The sequence below is a fragment of the Saccostrea cucullata genome, unplaced genomic scaffold (genome assembly GCF_032062105.1).
Source record: "Saccostrea cucullata isolate Sc308-1 unplaced genomic scaffold, CSIRO_AGI_Scuc_v1 ctg422, whole genome shotgun sequence".
NCBI lineage: Eukaryota > Metazoa > Mollusca > Bivalvia > Ostreida > Ostreidae > Saccostrea > Saccostrea cuccullata.
In genome coordinates this window covers 280,922-303,996 of record NW_026929454.1, presented here as the reverse complement: position 1 = coordinate 303,996, position 23,075 = coordinate 280,922, and the positions used below count along the sequence as shown (strand labels likewise).

Genomic DNA, 23,075 nt, shown 5'->3' with positions numbered 1-23,075 from the left:
TTAAATTATTTTTCACATAGAAAATTACGCAAATTTGGCATCAAAAATAGCTCAGTGCATTACTCATTTTGTCAAGAAAATGAGGTGTAAGCGAAGCTGCCAAAAAATGAATATTTGGTCATTAATTCAAATAAAATGAACAATATACCAATTAAAAAAAAATATTTTGACATATTCAAAGCAAACATTAATTGTAACAATCATATAATTATTTTTTCCAATACAAAGACGACAGGAAATGTGGACAATTGCTTGGACAATATCGCATTGTCTTTAGCATACTGAACATATCACCTTCCGAAGTGTAACGCAAAGATTTAACCTGTTTACTTGTTTTAAATTAGCATATATTTCAATAAATAAATATGAATCTTACACAAGAAAATGAATTACCCTTGTCTACAATTTGTTCATTATCAATTAAGTACCTAAGTAATAAATGGTGGCTTTATTCATTCAAAAGTATGTACCAAATGAATTTAAAATTTATACGCATCAAATAAAGTGCTATGCTTCATTTTCAATTGAGACCTATTATCATAACTTTGGTAATCTCAATCAATAATCCATATTACTCACAGTCAAACCTTGTTATTTCAAACCTGATGGGACCAAAAAAAAAATCTATTAATCAACACTGCTTCATTAATATTTATATATTTGCTTCAAGTTATTGGTGCATGATATTATATTTATATACATTATGCTGACTGTTGTAATTAATATATGATATATAACACAGTGAACATGCATAAAATCTTCAAAAATTGGTTGCATGCTTATTTATTTTGGTTACTAGTATTTTCTCTAAGAGTTTACAATCATCTTTATTTTCTGTTTTGTTAGTAAGACTTATTTGTTTGCATATTTTCATTGATAATTTTCTTTTACATCCTTCAATCAAGCGTCATATAAAAAAGCGTTTTAAAATTAACGATCCATGTAATTAGTTTGAATCTTTGTTGTACACATTTCTAAGTTCCTTAGTAATATAACTGTTTTCAAATAATATTTGTTATTTTCTACTTCTTGTGTCAATTGTATAAATTAAGATTATATATATAATAAAATTATATCAATGAGTGTGGATGGTCTTTTTAAGAATTTTCTTCAGTAACTCTCTAGTGTGTTTACATATAAATCCTTGCGAGAATAGTAGGGTATGGGTTATATAGAGACAAACTGACAGGAAGCATAATAATATATAATAATACAGTAAAACATAACCATTAGGATAGTGAACATGCATAAAACAAACTAATGCTTACAGCGAAGTGTTTTTCATTCCCCAAGAGTTTACAATATATTGTAAACTTGATTGGATACACAAATTATATTGCATATAATGAAGCAAAATTATCCATTTCTTGGCACTTTGTTGATGAAAAAATTTGATAATAAAGAAAATTTGTTTTTGAAACTATCAATCCATAATTCAAGATATCAAAGTTCAAAATAACAAAGTTCAACTGTATTTCAATTTTTAAGTATTTTAAAAACATTTCAGCATGAACTCTTGCAATTTATGTGAAGAAACAAGTTGTAAATTAAGTATAAATTTAATCAATTTATGAGAATATACCAGGACTACAAGAAACATGTCCTGCATTCAGTTTACAGAATTTTTTAATTCTAATGACTTCAAACTGCGTTGGTCTTCAAGCTATCAACCTGTCTCTATGAATTATATATACAATTTCTATTAATCACTTTTTATTTTGAACAAAACCTAAAATAATGCCCACATTTTTGTTTGAGTTAAAGCTACATGTACTAGTCTATGTTGGATTTTCAAGTTTCATAATTAATATGCCTCAACAAATGTTTTAAACATGACATTCTATGATAAAAAAAAAAAGGATTTTAATAGCAGGATCTCACCTTATTTAAAATTTATTTACTTCCATATTATTTTACCTGTAAACATTGCTATACACCCATTATCCAGTGTTGTGATATATTCTCTTCTGGAAAATCTTATTTCTATTTTAATAATATTCTGGTTCATAATAAAGGTACATGAATTTTACTTGCAACATTATAATGAAAAATTGAACTGTTTTGACTATTTTTTGCTAAGGAGTTTATATGTCCTTCATCTTTGTGAATTATTTTGTGCATTTTTGTCATATGCAGGAAAAAAGTCTGTAATTACTTAAAAAACTTTTTCTTGAACCCACTTCAATCACCTGGAATCAGCTAATTCCAAATTCAAGAAAATGTACACTTCCAGCGATTTAATTTCAAAATTGTTATCATGGGTCTAAGGATCCCTCTTAATGATGACCATGGTTCCCTTGGCCATGCCATCATCATGTCCTGATCTAATGGTATCTATTCAATCTAATAGGGTATCGATCTATTCATGCTGTCAACCGCATAGCACAGAGGTTACAGCATTTGCTCTAGAATCATAGAGTGAGGAGTTGGCCCTTACCTATCAAGTGAATCCCACTGTCTGAGGGACATGGAGACTTATCCTTTAGATGAGACCGTATAAAAATCAGGTTTCTATGTTGCTGTAGGTGTTTGCGCAAGTACAAGTCTAAATTTGCAGCTCACCATAAGCAAATGATGGTGACTCATTGCGAGTGAAATATTCTTAAAGGGACATTAAACAAACAATCAATCAATCACATCTATCCATATTGCAGAGGAAATTCTGGTTAACTATAAAATATGGAGTTGCATAATAGTGCCATTCTATTCTGGCTTAGAGTGGTTACGTACATCATCATTTGACAATAAAACTACTTTGTTTTGTACCATAAAAAATAATTTATGGTCAACTATATACTATGGTTCTATTTTTGAATCCTAATTATGATCTCAAATACATGTAATGTATAGATGTACACCTGCAGCTGCTCCAAACATTTAATGGAGTAAGTTTCAAAAATTGATCGAAATATACTAGTCTGAGTATAATTTGAGCCATTATTATTGTTTAATAGTTATAAGGAACACATTCTAATTTTCAACCAAGTATGCTTGAGAAACTAATATTTCCAGTAGACATATATAATATTTTAAACATGCTGACTAGAGTCTGTAAAAGTTTTCTGATATCTGCTTTTTAGATTTAATGACAGTTGGACGAATTTGATGGTTATAAGCAGCCATGTGGAATTATTGTGGATTTATTCTACCATTTCACTAAGACCACAAGAGTGACCAAAATAATTTCCATCTTGTTCAAAAATATTCTATCTTGTTCAAGTCCTTTCTGTACTCTCAAATCAATTCCATAACCTTGACCTTGAACCTGACCTTTGACCAAATGAATCTAAATACTCTCTTTGTAAACCTTTATCCTATACATTTAGAATGTATTCAAGTCTGTAGGTTTTCAGGTAAATGTGTCAAACAGTTTACTGATATTTCAATGATCTTGATCTTTAACTCTGTGATTTCAAAATACATGTATGAATTTGTCTCTGTATGTCTAAGCCATCTTTTATCTGTCATGAATAGTTCATGGTTTGGAATTATTGTGACATTAGAACAAATGAATGGAGAAATGGACAGAGTGCTTAAATAAATTAAATAACATTGCTATCAAATATTAGGATTCATGCATCCTTAAAGAAATCATCAAAGTCATAATTTTCACACAGTGATCATGATGATTTCAGAAAATTTAAAAGAATATTTTAAGCTTACATATCTGATATATAATGAAGGTTATTGCAATTCAGCATTGTTCTTTAATTTGGTCAACCTAAATGAAAAAATCTAAGCAAACCAATTCCATCCCATTTTCCACCCAAAAATAGTGCTTTGGTTGTCTCTTTTATTTTGTTGTTTTGTCACATTTTTTTCAGGGAAGAAAATAATTAAACCATCTGCATATTGTGCTCAATCTCTTGGAAATTCAAGTCGTTTGCTTCAAGTGCATGAAAATAAATATTCTCAAACTGAAACAACAAAATTTTCTATCTAAAACCCCCACCCATCCCTTTCAAAATGAAATGGTAATCCCCTTATCATATTCATAACATTTAGAAATAAAAGTGTTTAAAAACTTATGAAATCTAGCTGAGATAAAAAATGACATTTAAATTTTTTGAAAAGTAATTACTTCCCCGATGAAGAAAGAGAGCATTTTCTTGGATTGAAATTTAAAAACAGTCTGGTTAATCAAGGAACAGTTACCCTTCCTTGATCTTATAACTGTATACTTATATTAACTTTTCTCTAAATATCTTTTTAATTAAGAGATGACATAATCCTTAAAACTAATGTTCAACTAACAGAAGACTGTGGGTTAACTTGATTACCTTTCATGCAATGGTCTCCTTCATAAGATACAGACAGACAAATGGGCCAAAAGCAATGATTTCCTACCTGGCTACTTTATGATATTCATAACTAGACAGGTGTGTCTGCCTGAACTTGGTTCATAACTAAGGAATTCTGTTTATACCGAGCTTCTTGTCACTCTGGTCAAGTGATAATTTATTTATTGTTGACTTTATTGTCCGGTACCTCTGGTACCAACCAAAGCCTATGTCCAGAATTCTACTGGAAGCCTTTGTGCATCTTTACTGTCATGACATTAGTTCTGAGAGGCCTGTCTTTGATGACCACCATCTGCAAGGTTGTGTAGATAAAAATAAAGTTTAGTGGACATGTCATGATTTACATTCAAGTCACTAATGGTTTAATACAACTGACATAAAAAATACTTTTGAAAAAAAAGAAAAGAGGTGGAAATTTTATCAATTTGGTAAAAAGACTGATCTGCACAATATTTAAAACCCAATATGATACTTTTTTTTCCCTTCATTTTTGCAGCTTATTTTTAATTACTAAATGCCAACTTCACAATATTTCAGAGGATTTTTGTGATTTTTACCTCCATATTAATAAATAAGCAGTCTGCAGATCCAAAACATCCCCAACCTTATAAGCTTCAAATCACTCACAGATCAATGCAAAGGTTATTGTAAAAGTTAACATACACTCAGATATTAAATATACCACATCCTATTCAATTTGAAGATGATTGCTATGACTGGGTATACCTAAACAGAGGTCATGACATTAACATTTCCCAATCCAAGGTCAAAAGTCAAGGTTAACTCAAAAGGTTGGTATTAATCTTCACATGCTTAACCTTTCATCTGTAACAATTATAAATTCTAAAATAACTTTTAACAAGAGGCCCAGGGGCCACAGCGCTCACCTGAGCACATCGGGCTAGAATTTACGCCCCCCCCCCCCTCCAGGCATTCATCATTTGAACAAACTACACTACCAGAGGATGATTTCATATAAATATCACTAATCATAGCTTTGAAGTACTTGAAAAGAAGATTTTAAAAGGTTTCCCTATATATCCCTATGTAAAACATGGGTCGGCCATTTTGGCCCCACCCTAGCCCCGGGGGTCATGATTTGAACAAACTTGAATCTGCACTACCTGAGGATGATTCCACATGAGTTTCATCTTTCCTGGCCCAGTGGTTCTTGAGAAGAAAATTTTTAAAGATTTTTCCTATATATTCCTATGTAAAACTTGGGTCAGCCATTTTGGCCCCACCCTTGCCCCGGGAGTCATGATTTGAACAAACTTGAATTTGCACTACCTGAGGATGATTCCACATGAGTTTCATCTTTCCTGGCCCAGTGGTTCTGGAGAGGAAGATTTTAAAAGGTTTCCCTATATATCCCTATGTGAAAAATGGGTCGGCCATTTTGGCCCCGCCCTAGCCCTGGGGGTCATGATTTTAACAAACTTGAATCTGCAATACCTGAGCATAATTCCACATGAGTTTCATCTTTCCTGGCCCAGTGGTTCTTGAGGAGAAGATTTTTAAAGATTTTTCCTATATATTCCTATGTAAAACTTGGGTCGGCCATTTTGGCCCCACCCTTGCCCAGGGGGTCATGATTTGAACAAAATTGAATCTGCACTACCTGAGGATGATTCCACATGAGTTTCATCTTTCCTGGCCCAGTGGTTCTGGAGAAGAAGATTTTATAAAGATTTTTCCTATGTATTCCTATGTAAAACTTGGGTCGGCCATTTTGGCCCCACCCTTGCCCCGGGGGTCATGATTTGAACAAACTTGAATTTACACTACCTGAGAATGATTCCACATGAGTTTCATCTTTCCTGGCCCAGTGGTTCTGGAGAAGAAGATTTTATAAAGATTTTTCCTATGTATTCCTATGTAAAACTTGGGTCAGCCATTTTGGCCCCACCCTTGCCCCGGGGGTCATGATTTGAACAAACTTGAATCTGCACTACCTGAGGATGATTCCACATGAGTTTCATCTTTCCTGGCCCAGTGGTTCTGGAGAAGAAGATTTTTAAAGTTTTTTCCTATATATTCCTATGTAAAACTTGGGTCGGCCATTTTGGCCCCACCTTTGCCCCGGGGGTCATGATTTGAACAAACTTGAATCTGCACTACCTGAGGATGTTTCCATATGAGTTTCATCTTTCCTGGCCCAGTGGTTCTGGAGAAGAAGATTTTTAAAGATTTTACCTATATATTCCTATGTAAAACTTGGGTCGGCCATTTTGGCCCCACCCTTGCCCCGGGGGTCATGATTTGAATAAAATTGAATCTACACTACCTGAGGATGCTTCCACATGAGTTTCATCTTTCCTGGCCCAGCGGTTCTGGAGAAGAAGATTTTTTTAAAATGCCATTAATTTTTAACAAATTCATGATTATCTCCCCTTGGAAAAGGACGTGGCCCTTCATTTGAACAAACTTGAATTCCCTTCACCCAAGGATACTTTGTGCCAAGTTTGGTTGAAATTGGCCCAGGGGTTCTTGAGAAGAAGATGAAAATGTGAAAAGTTTACGACGACGACAACAACGACAATGACTACAACGACGACAGACAACGGACAAATTTTGATCAGAAAAGCTCACTTGAGCCTTCGGCTCAGGTGAGCTAAAAAGCATATTCAAGTTTAAATTAAAAATCCATTCAAGTTAATTGAGTTTGTTCATACAACTTTATCTAAATTAATGTCTGTATGAAGTAAAATATGGCAGATGACTTGAATTTATATTTAAATACAGTCCAAATATTTCTAAAATTAGATTGGGCAAAAGTTCTACGCAGCATTGTTAAGGCTTGAAAAAGGGGGCGAGGCCTAATTTATACAGGAAAAATTTACTGTGACGTCACATAAAAATATGACTTTTATGTATTTCTCATAATACCTGAAAATGAAATAATTTGCAACTTTTAACTGTAATAGCATAATAAACAACAATAATACTTGTCTATGCATTAAAAAACGTGCTAGTTAAATCCCATGTAGCTGGTTATAAACAAAGCACTGATAGTGATGAACTTGTAAACATAACGTCCTTTTGGTAAAAATGATGTATTTCATGTGCTGTGAGTGGTACATTGAGGAATTTTTTAACAATGAAAAATGTGTTTTATTATTCAACAGAATATTATTTACAAGTTTTAAATAGTCGATTAATACCAATGTATATCCTTTGTTTAGTGCGAGTATTTATTATCTATCAAGAGAATGTATTTTATTAATTATGTCGTGTTTTTATGTGCAGATTACGTACATTTTACAATGAGATGCCTCATAAAATCGTACTTTCGCAAGGGCATACACTTAATAGATTTTAACCATTTTTTGATTATAGATAAAGGATATTTTTCTTAACTTGAAAAGTGCTGCTGCTTTCTTTAAATCGAGGGCGTGATTTTATAAATACACAAAATATTTGGTAAGTCAAACATATTTCGACATTGGCTTATTTACCTGAAAATTTCACTATTAAAAGGTGAATTCTATTCAAAGCAGCAGCACTTCTCAGAAACTACAAAGTATGCAGAAACAATTAAAAGCTTGAATTTTTAATTTCAACTAGGGTATGCCCTTGCGATATTGAAATTTGTTCATAACCTACATTCAGTATACAAGCATTCATCACGTGACTGTCCATCGATGGGACCAAACTTCATACAGTGTATAGAGTGGGTTATACTATGCTATTTCCATTAAGTTCTGTGATAAAAAAAACAGCTTAATTAAAATAAATTAAGTTTTTTAAAAATTCCCATTTTTTTGGACATCTATTTTCCGTTGATTTCTCATAGTAGGCCTTAACAGTGCTGCGTGAAAACTTGGTATGGCTGTTCCCTACATGTATTCTAAATATTCTAAATATATAGTGAACATTTTCAATATATATGTTTGTGAATTACTTTTATGAAAAAATCATTTAAAGTCATCATAACCATACATATTTATAATGAACTCAGGTCAAAGGCCAAGGTAAGCTCTAACGTAATATTTTGTCAGAAATATAGTATTTTAATTTATCTATACATACGAGGGTTGTCCGTAAAGTTCGTGGACAACATTGATAATTACTGACAAACATTGATAAGATACATGAAACTATTATTTTCATTAAATTCATGTTTCATTTTATTATCATGCGAGTTTTCAACAAAAACAAAGCACAAAAAGTTATATTTTTATCAGATTAAAAAAGACACACACTCATACCCGGAACACTAAATAGAAAATTCTTGATGTTATCTGACGTCAAAAGCATAATATGAGTACATGTATCTTTTCTCAATATAGTCACCGTTTCACTCAATACATTTGTTATGTAGCTTAACCAGTCATAAATATGTGCACAAAATGTTCAGGTTTCATATGTAAATTTTTTTTTTAATAATGCCTGTCTCATATCCTGCAATCCTCTAACCTCTCTCCGCGTAAAAACGATTTTATTAATGGAAATAAGTTTAAGTCACGTTTACTTACGAAGTTCATTTTTTACACACTGCAATCTCGGAATGATTTTCCTTCGCGCATGTCATCCTGTAAACTGTTCCTTCCGTCCGAAAATATTATATATCACTTAAATACTAATGCACGGCTCCTTTTACTATGTTTTCCCGATTATTTACAAAATTTATTTGTCTCTGTAGGTGTTTATTTGATGTCTACGCAGAATGTTATCACTGCTCACTGCTCCACCTATTCCGAAAACGTCCCTTTTTTGAACAATTCCGATCCGTTTTAATATGTTCTAACTTTGATTGCTCAGCCATTTTACAACTTTGGATGTTCAAATTTTGCAGGTTTGAAGTGATAACTTTTATCAACATCATAATATAAAAGTCATCCAGACTTCTGCAGAATTTTATAAAATACAAATGAAATTTATAAAGTGATAAATATTTTTTTAAGTAAAATTTTGCAGTGCTCCGGGTCTCCATACCAAGTCTTATTATGAAGTCATAATTGTAATTAAACATTTGAAATTGAATCAGATTTTACATTTCTCAGTTCACATTTAGTAAAGGATTAAAAATATGATAATAATAAATATCAATGACGCAACCTTTATTCAATTCTTAGCTTGTCCACGAACTTTACGGACAACCCTCGTAAAATCAGAGTTGTCATCTTCATCAATTTCTTTTTAAGGGTTAAAGGTCAACTCTCATGATGACAGTTGCAATAATTTATACAGTGCATCACAAAAAACTTGCAACACATTATTTTCACTAGCTAATAATATTAATAGTTATACTCTTATAAAGTATCTTTCTATATATTTATTACTATCAAATAGTCCAACAAAAGAAATGTTTATTACATCGGTCTAACAATTTCACTGTTGATCAGCCTGCCAGTCCAACATAAGAATTGTAACAACCGCAACTTTGCTGCTGCATCACAAGTAATTAATTGGCCTTAAATATCAGCGGCACAGAAATAGACAAAGTAAATTAGAGCTGCAGGAAAGTTGTTGCTATTTGAAAGACAGAGACAAGAGGGAAGAGTATCTTTTTTTTTCAATTTGATAAATAATTTTTGTGAAAATATTAATGTTATTATTTATTTAATATTTTCTTTCTCTGCAATTGTTTTATTTTTATTGATCAAGCCAAAATTTTCCATAAAAAACAGGAATTGGGGTGCAGCATCGGGCAACATTTTCACCTACAGGTCGAACAAATCAAATGTAGCCCAGACATACCTAGTCAACAACTGTATAATATATAAGAGACAAATTCGCTATATCTGTGAATTCACTACTGTAGATCACTAAAATTTCGCAACACCTTATTTTCGCGAGATAGTCATTGACTCTTGATTAGCGAGACAAAATTCTCACGAGTTGTGGTTATTGCTCTATATAATCTTCAGGAAAATTATTATATGCGAGAATTAAATTTTCGCGAGTACACTGTCTCGCGCAATTACGCAAAAATAAAGTTCTCATGAATAAAAAGTGATTTACAGTATATCTGTGTTTGTACTATACGAGTTTTACTGTATTGTTAAAGTCATGCAGACAGACCAGCAGCCACGCTAGACATTTAATACAATCCACAGACCTGTATTTACATTAACAGCAAAAAGTTTTCAAGTTATTTAGCATGCCAATATATTATTCCTTTTTTGAAAATGATTCTATTGTGATAAACATAAACTGTACTCAATTTCTCTGGAATAAAAATGACATTAATCACACATGATTACACCCTTCATCATGGTGATTTCAATAAAAGACTTCCTTTTCTAATTAAACTGATTGATCTTTATTTGTTACCGGTATTCAAATAAAAATCAATAGATAATGAAATTTGAAATGCATCATAATTTTAAAAAAAATTTGAAATGCATCATAATTTTAAAGAGATTTTAACAACCAACCCTGACAAATTACCTCCAAACCTTCAGCTTGCTAATAATACTAACTCATTTTTTGTTTAATTCTTTTTTATAGAACATTTTTTTTTTTTGGTTTTTGTTAATTTTTAAATTATTATAAATATCACATATCCAATGTTAAAGATGTGCCACAAAAATTTTAGAAAAACTGCAGGTAGAACAAAATATTGATTTATAACCTTAATTGATATACATGCCGCCATGCCATAGATAAATAAAAAAAAATATTCATGGGTTAATTAACCTACCAGATTCCAATATTTGATTTATGGATTAATGGACCTCACATCATTAAAATCTAGCTATGTACAAGATAATATTAAATGGAACATGACAACCATTCTAATGCACATTCAAATAATAACTGTCTGTGAATTTTTAAAATCTGCTTTTTCATACCTAGTCATTCATCAATGCACGTAATCAGGAAATAATTAGCAAGAAAGAAACCTTGAAACCATAATGGACACCTCCCTAAAAAAAAGAGAGCATAGTACAACAGATTATCTAATGCAATGGAGCCACAGCACTCCTTCTCCTGAGATCTGAGATTTTACTTTTCATGCTTTCTATCTCCAGATCTGTTACAATTGCTGACTTAATTCTCTTGGCATGTATGTCGGTCTAAAAGAAACATCTGCTCTCCTTTACCTTTTAACTGGTTCCCTGAAAAACTTGGTCATCCTTGTAAAGTACTTTAACACCTTCTTGTAGGCTTCAGAATCATATATCGTGATAAAATAATCTTAGGTTTATTTAATTTTTTTTCCCGTAATTTTTACTTCCGATGTTTTATGTGAACTTGGTCACCCGTTACAGGGTATTTAACACCGTATATTGGGATATATCTTTAAATAATCCCTTTGACTGCGAGCACTATCGCGGCGACCAGTCCTCTGGTTTTTGTACTATTAAAGCCCTGCGGTTGGGCTTTGTTTGTCTTAGACATGATAAGTCGGTGCACCAAATCAACCTCCCCTAACCATGCTTCACATACATTCCCCGTTATCTTGCCTTAAAATGAGACAGTTTTTATGAATTGGTAAACAAAGTTCCATGTGTTTTTTTTATTGATAAAAATCAAACTGCAATTTTGCGGAACAATTATAGTAAACTAAGAAACATGAAGTTAACCACTATTATAGTTTCTAACTTTCAACATGTAATCATATCTCATAATGTTGGCAGCTTGGGAATATCTGCACCTGCTTTTAATCAGCATTAGCAGAAAATGAACTTGCAATGATTTTAATTTTGTCTTCTTTTTTTAAATTCTACGGAAACTTCAAAAGAGCTTTAATTTTGGTTAACTGTAGTTTAGTAATTTTGATGACAATTATGAAACACCATAATGAGGAATTTGATCTTGATTAATGAAAGCTTTCTTAAATATCTTTTATTTAAAAAAAAAACTAATGCATTTTAAATAAAAGACAAAACTACTATTATTCTAAGAGAATATAATTCATTGCACAAAACCTAGAATATTAACAAAACACTGTACAATTAAAACTATTATCTATTCATCATGAGGTGGTGATAATCTAAACTCAAGGCAGCTGCAAGTCTGCAATCATGGTCTAAGGGGTAAAAAAAATCAAGAGGAATAAAATTATATCCCAAATACCCTTCCTATACAATGGGACATCACATTACAAACTAATAATGTTTTTCTCCCCTCTGCATGTATTATGTGTACATATCTCAAATACTGGTCCAACAGTTGAGTATTTCCAACCCAGACACTCCCAACCCATCTACAGCTACCTCCCCCCTAAAAAAAAGAAAACTCTGTTTAATCTAATTAATCAATTTAGACATGTTTTCTTTAAAATAAAAATTTATAATGGAGCTGTTGTTGAATATGCATTGTCATGTACGAATACAAAGTCACTTAAATGGTATAAACCACCTATTTCATAATTCAAATATAAAAATTAAAAGAAAAATATGCTGAAATTAAACAAGGGAACTCTGTGTGTAACTATATATAATAAGAAGCAAAAATAAAAATTCAACCCATCTACATGGAGCCATAAAATCTGATATTGTACTTTAAACATCATTTGACTTTTTATCCCTATATAAAACTTAAAATCAAATGGTGCTTATAGCTTTCATCAAAGGCAGTCTTTTCATCATGAAATTTTAGAAAAAAAAAAAATACATCTCATAAATTTCAAACAATAAAATCTCATTAAACTTTAATGATTAAAAAGAGTTCTTTGTACTCTGTTCCTTGCTAGCAGTCCAAAACAGCTACACCTTCGGTATATAAAAAAAACCTTGTTTTGATAAATCACTTTTTTTTCAAGACGGAACTTTGAAAAACCACCTGCGGATATACACGTTCTCAGTAACAAAATATCCGTCTTTATTTACATAATAAAGTGTTCATCCTCTTGTCGTACAGTTCTAGGAGTATTTATATCAAAAATACATAAATCATACAATACGTAGAACTTGATTAATTAATTAACGAGACTCTCCCATCAATCAGGCCCCAATCCCCATGTGTTGTCTCTCTGATAAAGGTAGTAAAGTAAACAATGTGTTAAATGTTCCCTGTTACTTACGTGTTTTGATCAGACTTAAAAAAGCTATTGTTTTTGTAGATCGGACACCATTTCCTAAGGAAAGAAATGCTTAGTTTTAAGAAAATGATTCATTTAAAATTCTGAATACACGGCTAATACACAATTTCTGATGAGGCGCAACAAAAAATTATGTTTGTTTACGGTTACCCGACCGACCCTAATTTTCATCGCCGACCCAAACTTTTTTTCGTTGTAAAAATCCGGAAGTTACTGGCCGGTCAGTTTAACTTTTACTTTCATCTTTGAAATCGAAATTGAAAGTACAAAATACGAAACCAGCGAGTTCAATTTCTACACCAACAAGTTCGTTGCAATTTGCTTACCATGGCGTGGCAGTTGCAGGGGTGTGCAATTAGCATCGCCTGATGCCCGGTGCTACCGTTTTTGGGGTAGTAAAAATTAAAATTATGCATATAATACGTGAGAAATACAAATGGTATTTTCACTCATTGTTTTGCTATTTAATTTCCAACTAATGAAAATTTTCCAGGCAACATGCTCCAGCTGTTCTTAAATTAGTTTAACCTTATCCATTTTGAAGTACCACCTGACTTATTTACTTCAAAAAACGATCTTTTTTTCCTAATCCGAATTTCCTCCATTCCTCTGTTAATGGTAAATGCATACAGATATCTCTTTCCATTATTTACGGTCCCCCAATCAACTAATAGCTAAGTGTTATGTGGTTAAACTTTAATATATTTCAATTGTATTTAATGGTTTGAAATGAAAATAAAATGATTTTGCTTCATTTTAGATAAGCTACACTAGTACAATATGTTCAGAAAAGAAAAGATAATATATTTCTTAAAATTTTTAAACTTCAACTTTAAAATGGATAGCTTAGGACCTTGACTTTCTCAACAATGAACTTTTTACAATATTTGTTTTTACAACTTTTTGCCCCTATATTTGGACTGCTCACTTTTAACTTCGGGCTAGTAACTTTATTGCTGTTACAAGCCTGTGGGCTAGTACTTGATATTTTTTAACTGCACACCCCTGAGTTGTAATGCAGTTGGCAAGAAACCACCCATATTTCAAGCCAAACAAAAGTAAGGCACCATACAATGGTAAAACTGTTTTGTAATTCAACCAATTCATGTGAATTTGTGTATAAAAAAAATTCAATAAAATAAAAAAAAAATTCCTACCTACCGACCCTATTTTATTTCAGCATGTAACAGTAAACAAAGATATTTTTTTGTTTGGCCTGATGAATCATTGCATCCTGATTTAAAGAAGATGTTTTAATCTTTAATATCCTCTAGATAAAATAAACTTAATGTGTTTACAAATCACAGATCATGTAAGTTGATAGCTTCCTGCAAGTACATGTACTAATTTTGGTCTATGAAAAGTAAAAGAAAATACCAACACTGCATGCTGAAAAGGTATTACATTTAATATATACATAAGCTTTGCAACAACTAGGGTACCTAATTCTTTTTAATAAAAACTTCATTGTCACTACAAATTATAATTGTTAATGACATATATCTACATGCAAGTTCTTTGATTTTTGTGATCATATAGTCAAAGGTCAAAGTAATTTTCCCAGGAACATTTTTTTTAGTGGATCATAAAGCTTATATAAAATAGTTCAACACAGAGACTCCATATTCACAGCAAAAACAACAGATTTTGCTGACCTTTCTTAAAGGTCAAGGTCAAAAGCTAAGACAATTCAAATCAGCACACTGCAAGGTACTGTATGACGTGACCTTTCCTACTTTCAAGTTCATACTCTGTTTCACTGTGAGATTGTGACATTTTAGTTTAAAGCCTCCCTTTTAATTTTTGTATCACACAAAAATTTAATTCATCACTTGAAAAATGACTGAATTTTCCAAGGAAATCATCAGTCCAGGCAATTACTTACTTGGCCTACAGCTGACAGGCCTGTGACAGAATTTGACAACTTTGAATTCCCCATTTTCAAAAGTGAGTTATCTCCCCTCAAAATCGGAACTCTTCTACACTAGCATAACTTCCGCGGACTACGCATTACAGTAATTCAACAATATAGTGATAACTTACACGCGCTGCATTTAAAAATTTTAAAAGAAAGAAACGGTTTGCAATTTTTTTTTTAGATAATAAGCGATTTATAAAGGGTCTGTTAACCCCCCCCTTCCCTTTCTAGAGAGCTATACGAATTAGCCAGGCACGTATAGTCTTTAAAAGGGGGGGGGGGCAGCCAAAGAAATATATTTTTCTTACCTAGAAAAGTTGACAAGCAAAGAAAAACCCTACCCAAAGTCGAAAAAGCTACTTTTTTTCAGTACCAGTTCCTTGGCATACAATACTACATTTCCCTTATATAACTTTACCGTAGTATAAACTGTGTGTGTGTCGGGGGGGGGGGGGGGGGGGGGGGGGATGGCAACCTATCTTTCAATGAACATTTAATTTTTCAATAGAAAAAGTAATGTTGGGAAAAAAGTGGTGGTGGGACTAGGCCCCTCGACCCCCCCCCCCCCCCCCCCCCCCCCCCGTTGCTACTTGCTTGTTAGCTGGCAAACAACTTCATCAGTAATTTGGAATTTTATGGTACGTTATTGTAATTTTTTCTCAAAATCTTACATGTATAATCTACGGGATACATCTTATTGATGTCTTTAGAAAGATAATTTACAAAATATATGTAAGTTTTTTAATAAGCGTTGTGGTGAAACCGGGAAGATGAATTTCGCTGGATGTCAGTTGAGTTTGTTACACTGTGACACTTGAACTCAGAACTGACCATAAGAATGTTTCAAATCAACTTTCATGCGAATTTTATTGACACTGAGGTGACGCATGAGGGTTTTGTGAGTACAGGTACAGAGAACGAATGTGTAAATGGGTTGGACAGTTGAATATGAACCAAAGTTGTGGAAATTAAAAATTATTAGAATTATTAATTGTGAATTCAATATAATTACGGTACATATATTTTTTCACAGATGTACATGTATGTCAGTTACACGGGGTTTCATGAGTCTCTCTCTCTCTCTCTCTCTCTCTCTCTCTCTCTCTCTCTCTCTGATATTGTTTTTTACAAACTTTGCAAAAAAGAATAACTTAAAAAATGAATACATGTACTAAATTGCTATTTTAATAAGTCTTTCTTCGTTACATGAGCACATGAGATTAAATTATTCATTTAGAATTCCAGTCAAAGTTTTAATACTATACACATGATACAGTGAATCAATTATTTTACAAATAAAAAATTCTGGAAACACGGTTAATTCAAATGAAATAGGCCTTTAATTGTCACCAAAAGTAAAAAGTAAAAGTTCTATGCTATGACATACAATCGAGCAAAAACGCAGTTTCTTGGTATCGGTCGCGGAAGACGAACTACTGCTGTATATGCAGCAATTTCAAAGGTAAAACTGTAGAAAGATATGTCATCAGTCTCCAAAAAATTCCTAGAGATGCAGAGAAGACAAGCTAATTCAGAGAATTCGTGTCCCCCGCTTAGGGAAAAAGTCGGCTCCCCCTGACTGAATTTGTAGAATTATTGAATGTATACATGTATACTGAAGCAAATAAAATACATGTATGTCAATATGCATATAAAGATTTGATTGCTTATTCTTCATTATGTGTATAGAAGATATTTTTATATGGAATTTTTATCACACTGTAATAATGATTTTATAACCTCATAAATTTTTCATTTCACATACTGAATACTATCATTTAGTAAAAAAAAAAAAAAAGAAAAAAAGTATTTAAAAAAAAAAGACACAAAGGTTCGACCGAGATTTGATCCCGGGACCTTTCACACTTGAAGCGAGAGACATAACCACTAGACCACGGAATCGCTGTACATCCCGTGAAGTATATGCAGAAGTGAAGTCACATACATGTATATATTCATGTTTTCATGTTCGGTATTCTCAAAATTTTACACAATCCATGGTGTTTGATTTATTTAGCCTTTATTAAACAGTTCTAATAGATGTAATAAGAACATAAAGTCCGCCGAGAACCTGTTTTATACGCAATAACTCTCCTTCATGCCCCTGCGCTAAAAATAGCGACATGTAAAACTATAAATACTAATAAAACAAACGGGGCGGGGCACTTTGAGAGGGGCGAGAGACGTCCTAGGGAGTTTTGATATAAAATTACATTGCATAAGCTCAAAATCTTCTTGAAATATCGCCCGGAAATAATAGTATTACACACAGACAGAATGTATAGATTTACGACCTTGAACTTTGACCTTTTGACCTCAAAATCAATAGGGGTCTTTATTAGGCCACAGGGAGTTGTTTTGTAAAATTTCATTGCAATAGCTCAAATGGTTCTAGAGATATCGTGTGGAAACGAAAGTGTTTTAACAGACAGAATTTGCTTATTTATGACCTTGACCTTTGACCTTTTGACCTCAAAATCAATAGGGGTCTTATTTAGTCCACAGGGAGTTGCTATGCTAAATTTCATTGCAAAAGCTCAAAGGGTTCTCGAGATATCGTGTGGAAACGAAAGCGTTACAGACAGACAGAAAGACGGACGGACGGACGGACGGACGGACAGACGGACGGACGGACGGACGGACGGACAAACCCAAATTAATATCCCCCACTTTTCAAGCGGGGGACAAAAATATGGCTGCAGCAGGCGAGATTAATTCGTAAAAACTTTATAACTCAAAATTTTTATATTTGTTCTGCACATTTTGTAAATAATGATGAACCTTCTGCAGAACATCCATTACCGAAAATTAGCTTCTTTTTTTTTTTTCAAAATAATTTGTTTCTTTTTTGTAAGGGGGGGGGGGGGGGGGCTCACACAGCGCTTATTATACTACTATACAGATTAATACAAATCCAGAAAGAGACTATGAGTGGGCAATTAAAAAAAAATACGAATCAGGAAAGATTTCTTTTTATTCACAAACACAATAACATTTTTCCATATGACAGAGGCATTACACCATGAACATGTTTATATCAAGAACGTCCGCGGAAGTGACTTTATTTATAGCGCATGCGTATTAAACACAGTAAAAGAGTTCTTTTCAGGGGAAATAACTCACCTTTTGAAAATGGGGAATATATCTAAAAAATCTTATACATTACAGAACACAAACCTTGATGCCAGGAAGATAATATATGGTCTTGGAAAAATGGTGTTTGACTGTTCAGTATACATGTAATGTATCTGACATTTAAATATACATTGTACACCCCATTCCTGTATCTACTTGTCATGCATTATAAAGCTATCAAGTTAATATTCCTCTTATGTGACAAGTTCATTATAATCTCAAATTCAGTATTTTATGTTCTGTGTACCTATTGATTTTACATGCTGCATCGCAATAAAAATACTTAAGAATGAAGAATTCATTAACAATATATCACACTTTAAGACCTTGTACCAGAAAAAATGATTAACTTGAACCAGAAAAAAATACAACCTAAAACGATTTTTGAAATTTCCATTATTCACAGGTTTATTGAAATCTTGATCTTGTTGCATTAGAAATTACCACAACAATCAAATCATGCCTCCTTGTTTATGGAAAATATTGAACATTAATTGTGACCCAGCTAGCGCAAAAAAAAAAAAAAAAAAAAAAAATACAATCTCAATTGCAATAATGTGAATTATAATTTTATTGACATATATGTATCTTTCTTCTAAAAAATTTATATATGAACTTTACTTGTAAATTGACACAGTTTTCATAACAGTGCATGTACTCTTGTGTTTTTTTGGCTTTTTGGAAAGGTATACTACTTACACACTGTAAAATTAATCAAGCATACAGTGTTTCCTTATCTCTTAATAAGATACTGATTATCAACATTAAGCTAATTAATATTTCAACTGCCATGAAAGTACAAATTCTCTTTTAATCATTGGTTGTGATCCTTGAAAGTTAAATCACAAATGGAGTGCACAATGCATGCTCACATTCATCTTTACAGGGTCAAAGGCAAACTCCACCAAAATAAACAGAAAAAATACATCTTACTTGTAAATGAACTGACTTAGAGGCAAGAGTGTACTGTATGTCCATAATGGTGCGACGTATGTACAACAAGTCAAGACAACTGACCCATCCAAACCATTATCCCTGGGCCATGAAACATCCCAAGACCCTTATTGATTTTAAGGTCAAAAGTCAAGGTCACAAATTGATAAAATTAGTCTGTTTTAACTATTTCGTTTCTGTGCAATACTTCAGCATTTTGAGCTAAAATTTGAGATGACATTTTTATATCACAACTTTCTTAAATTGGCCTCAGGAAGACCCCTATTGATTTTGAGGTCAAAAGGTCAAAGTTTAAGGTCATAAATTCATACATTCTGTTTGGTTTTTGTTTGTTATGTTGTTACTCTGTTTTTGTGTAAAACTTTCATTCCTAAGCATTATCTCAAAAAGTTTTTGAGCTTTTGCAATGAAATTTTATATCACAAAACGTACTCCTTTATAATGGCCAAACCCCTCCAACAGTGTCCCATTGGTACTTTTTCTTTTGACCTTGAGGTTAGAGATTGATCTACTTTACATGAAAAACTTTATCCTGTTTGTGCTGTGAATTTTGATTGGTAGGTGCTAGAGATTCATATTTGATGTTCTTGGAGAAAAAATCTTTGGTTACCAAATATTTTGAACTTATATTCATCTCTTTTTGAAAAAAATAACCTGAATATTGCTGAAAGTATTTACATGCCTTACAAATCTTGATATTCCTTAAATTGTGACAAAGACCTTTCCTCAGGTTCCAACATTTTTTTTTTCTTTTTGACCTTGGAGTTTGACTTGCATTTCAAAATTAACTTAAATTTTCAAAATGAGTTGCAGTATGGGGATATCAGCATTTAACAAACATACTTTGTTAGCAATGTTCAAATATCTCTAGTTTTCTTTAATAATTCTTAAAGTTAATTGATTATTCTGGAGAGACTATGCAAAGTTTATAAATGTCAGAATGAGAATTTCTACAGCATGATTGCATTCATTTAATTTCCAAATTGATACATGCAATTCAAACTTTACAATGAAAGTGATTTTAAATACAGAAAATTAATGCACAACACTGATAACATGCATGATAAAATTAGGCCAACCACCTGGCCAACAGATTTTATTATCTGAGGCAACCACATTCTTGTCTAAAAGTCATTATAATACTTAAATAAGAAGCCAAGGTTTTGAAAATGTACACCATGGCTTAGAGATGATAAATATCTGGTACGAATGATTTAATATCAAAAGTAGATCACCTTATTAACCATCAAGTGCCTAGCACTTCCTTTAAGACCTATTTGCATCAAATAAAACTTTCTTCAATAAGAATAAAAAAAATTAACATAAACATAAATATTCATCATTAAAAAGGTAATCCATACATCAAACATCCTAAACACTTCACTCAGATCTTTAGAAAATGGAGGTGCAAAAAGTGTATATAATTTTGTGGTAAACCAAAATTGACTCAGCTCCTAAACTTTATCTATATTTAAAAGCGGTTGCTCCTAATCCAAACCGTTTTTATTTTTCTTAGGCTGAGTTGATCTGCACCCATTAACCGAATTTAAATCGGTCTTGGGGTTTTCACATTTTATCAGTGTTTGTAGTAGCATACAAACAGTTGCTTTCGTAAAATGACACACCTGAAAGATATTACAGATGTAATATCAAGGTACAAGTTCACCTTTAAAGTATTATACTGGGTCTATCTAATTTTCATTCATGCCCGCAAAACTCAAGGTCCATTGCAGTGAATTGTTGCCAAATCTTGCCTTGAACTTTAACAAGCCACAAGCATTCTTGGAATGTTAGGAATGTCTCATTGTACCTGTTTAATGTTACACTAGTTTATAATTTTGATCCATAGAGTCCATTTAACTCTGTTTATACACCAAATTCCACCCAGCTCTCTCCTAAGCTCTCATAATATTACTCAACGACTTAATCATGCAGTGAATTTTATAGACAATTTCATATTATATCCCTCAATATCATGACCCACTATCTAAAACTCGCAATTAAACCCAAGGAATTATTTTAATTATATATTTTTGTTTTCAGCACATACTGGTATAAACTCCTGCGTAGAAACACAAGAGTCAGTAATCGAATCTATAAATTTTATTTTAGCAAAGAAGAAAAAAAAAGACAATTAACCAACATATCTTACAAAATCCTTCATTTCCATTAATCTACAAATTGGGCCAATAAAAAACATACTGCAGTAAAAAAAAGAGTATATTCAAGGAAATTGTCTGAAGAAACGAGTGGGAGCACAACCAGTAATTTATAACCTTTGGCGACAAGTGTAATCAATTTCTCCTGATCGTTGCTATACCTTATGCAACCTTCCTACTCAAAGAAAAAAAGTCTAATTAAACAGAGAAGAAAATACATAAATATAGCATCCATAGACAGTAATGGCAAGCTGTGTGTGACACAGAGTAATCTTTCTCGCCCTATCAGAGCAACTGCACGTACATATTCAGTGCAGAAAATGCACCCTGTTGCATCGAAAAACACAATCCTAGAGAATATAAAACACCATCATCTAATTATCCGCACTTTCTCACATCCCATTGACTATAAATCACATTTTACATTGGTTACATACATTGACCCCTTTTTCATGTTTTCAAGGACTCATTCCAAACTTCAAAACATGGGGGTGTGCTAGCTCTCTCTTGAGATGTGAGCCGGTACGTTTTATCTGGATGCATATTATTATTCGTTTACTGGGATGGTTCACCAAAAAAGAGGTCATCTTTTTTTTGTTGTTCACCGTATCCATGAAAAGAAATGGATTATATCTTTAGAAATATTCATTCATGGTTCTTTCAATAGATTTGTCATTGTATTTTAGACCCCAAATGAATATCAAAATTTTTCGCTTAAGAGATTTCCGTGTGCTTGCATGCATGTAGATTAAAGTTTATACTTTAGCCTAAAAGTACAAAGGTATTCTGATAAAGGGTCTTTAATTTCATCTGCAATCCTTTCCTATGAAAATGTAAATAGTAAGATCAGTTGTTGCTACCTCTAAGGATAATAATTCTAATTCCTTATAGCCCTATCAATGACAAAGACATGTCACAGGGCCCAGTTTTCACACAAGGCCAAACTTTTGTACCAAATAAACGGAATTGATTTTCAATGAATCACTTCTATTTATGGCTATATATTAAAAGCTGGCTAGAAGCACCTTTAGATCTACACTGTACATTGGTTAATCAGGCAGGTGAAATTCTTTGTAGATATAAAGATGTTTAATGAAAGAGAATACACACTTCATTAAAGCAATCTCTGATAGGCATCAAACATACATCTGAGGGCAACAAGTATAGTGAGCAATGAATAGCATGAGCCATCTATTATAAGGTTTTCAGGTACTCTATACAGACTTGTACATGTCCTATCAAACGTGAGGATGTCTTGGGGTGGGTACTCTTTATCTACTGCCCATTTTAAAGACTGAAATTGACCCGATTATGGCACACTCCTTTTTCTGCTCCACTGAATTAAACACCTTCTTAGCATTGAATTTATCACCTTAGTAACAGAAAAGAAATGGAAGAAAAAACTGTGTTTGATGACAACTGTCAAAGTTATAGAAATTATATAAGCCAGGTACTTGAATGGTTTACGTCTTCCTGTGTATTTAAAGTCAACTTTCTGAGGTGGCTGTGAAATGTTACTTTGTGGTCATCCCATTGTGGTTTGTATTAATTAACCAGAATCACTGATCCTGTGACATTTTTAAACACATTATCCAAGCTGTGGTCCAGAGAAA

General features: G+C 32.5%; 1 protein-coding gene and 1 long non-coding RNA gene across 4 annotated transcripts in view; one reads left to right on the top strand and one right to left on the bottom strand.

Moving 5' to 3' along the window:
* Nucleotides 1–23,075, top strand: part of LOC134280903 (runt-related transcription factor 1-like) — a 66,505-nt gene that overhangs the window by 15,194 nt on the left and 28,236 nt on the right. The gene's annotated exons all lie outside the window — the stretch shown is intronic.
* Nucleotides 1–23,075, bottom strand: part of LOC134280907 (uncharacterized) — a 42,449-nt gene that overhangs the window by 2,205 nt on the left and 17,169 nt on the right. The window contains exon 3 of the long non-coding RNA XR_009994984.1: nucleotides 4,489–4,593. This is a non-coding gene — a long non-coding RNA (uncharacterized LOC134280907). The remainder of the gene's footprint in view (nucleotides 1–4,488; nucleotides 4,594–23,075) is intronic.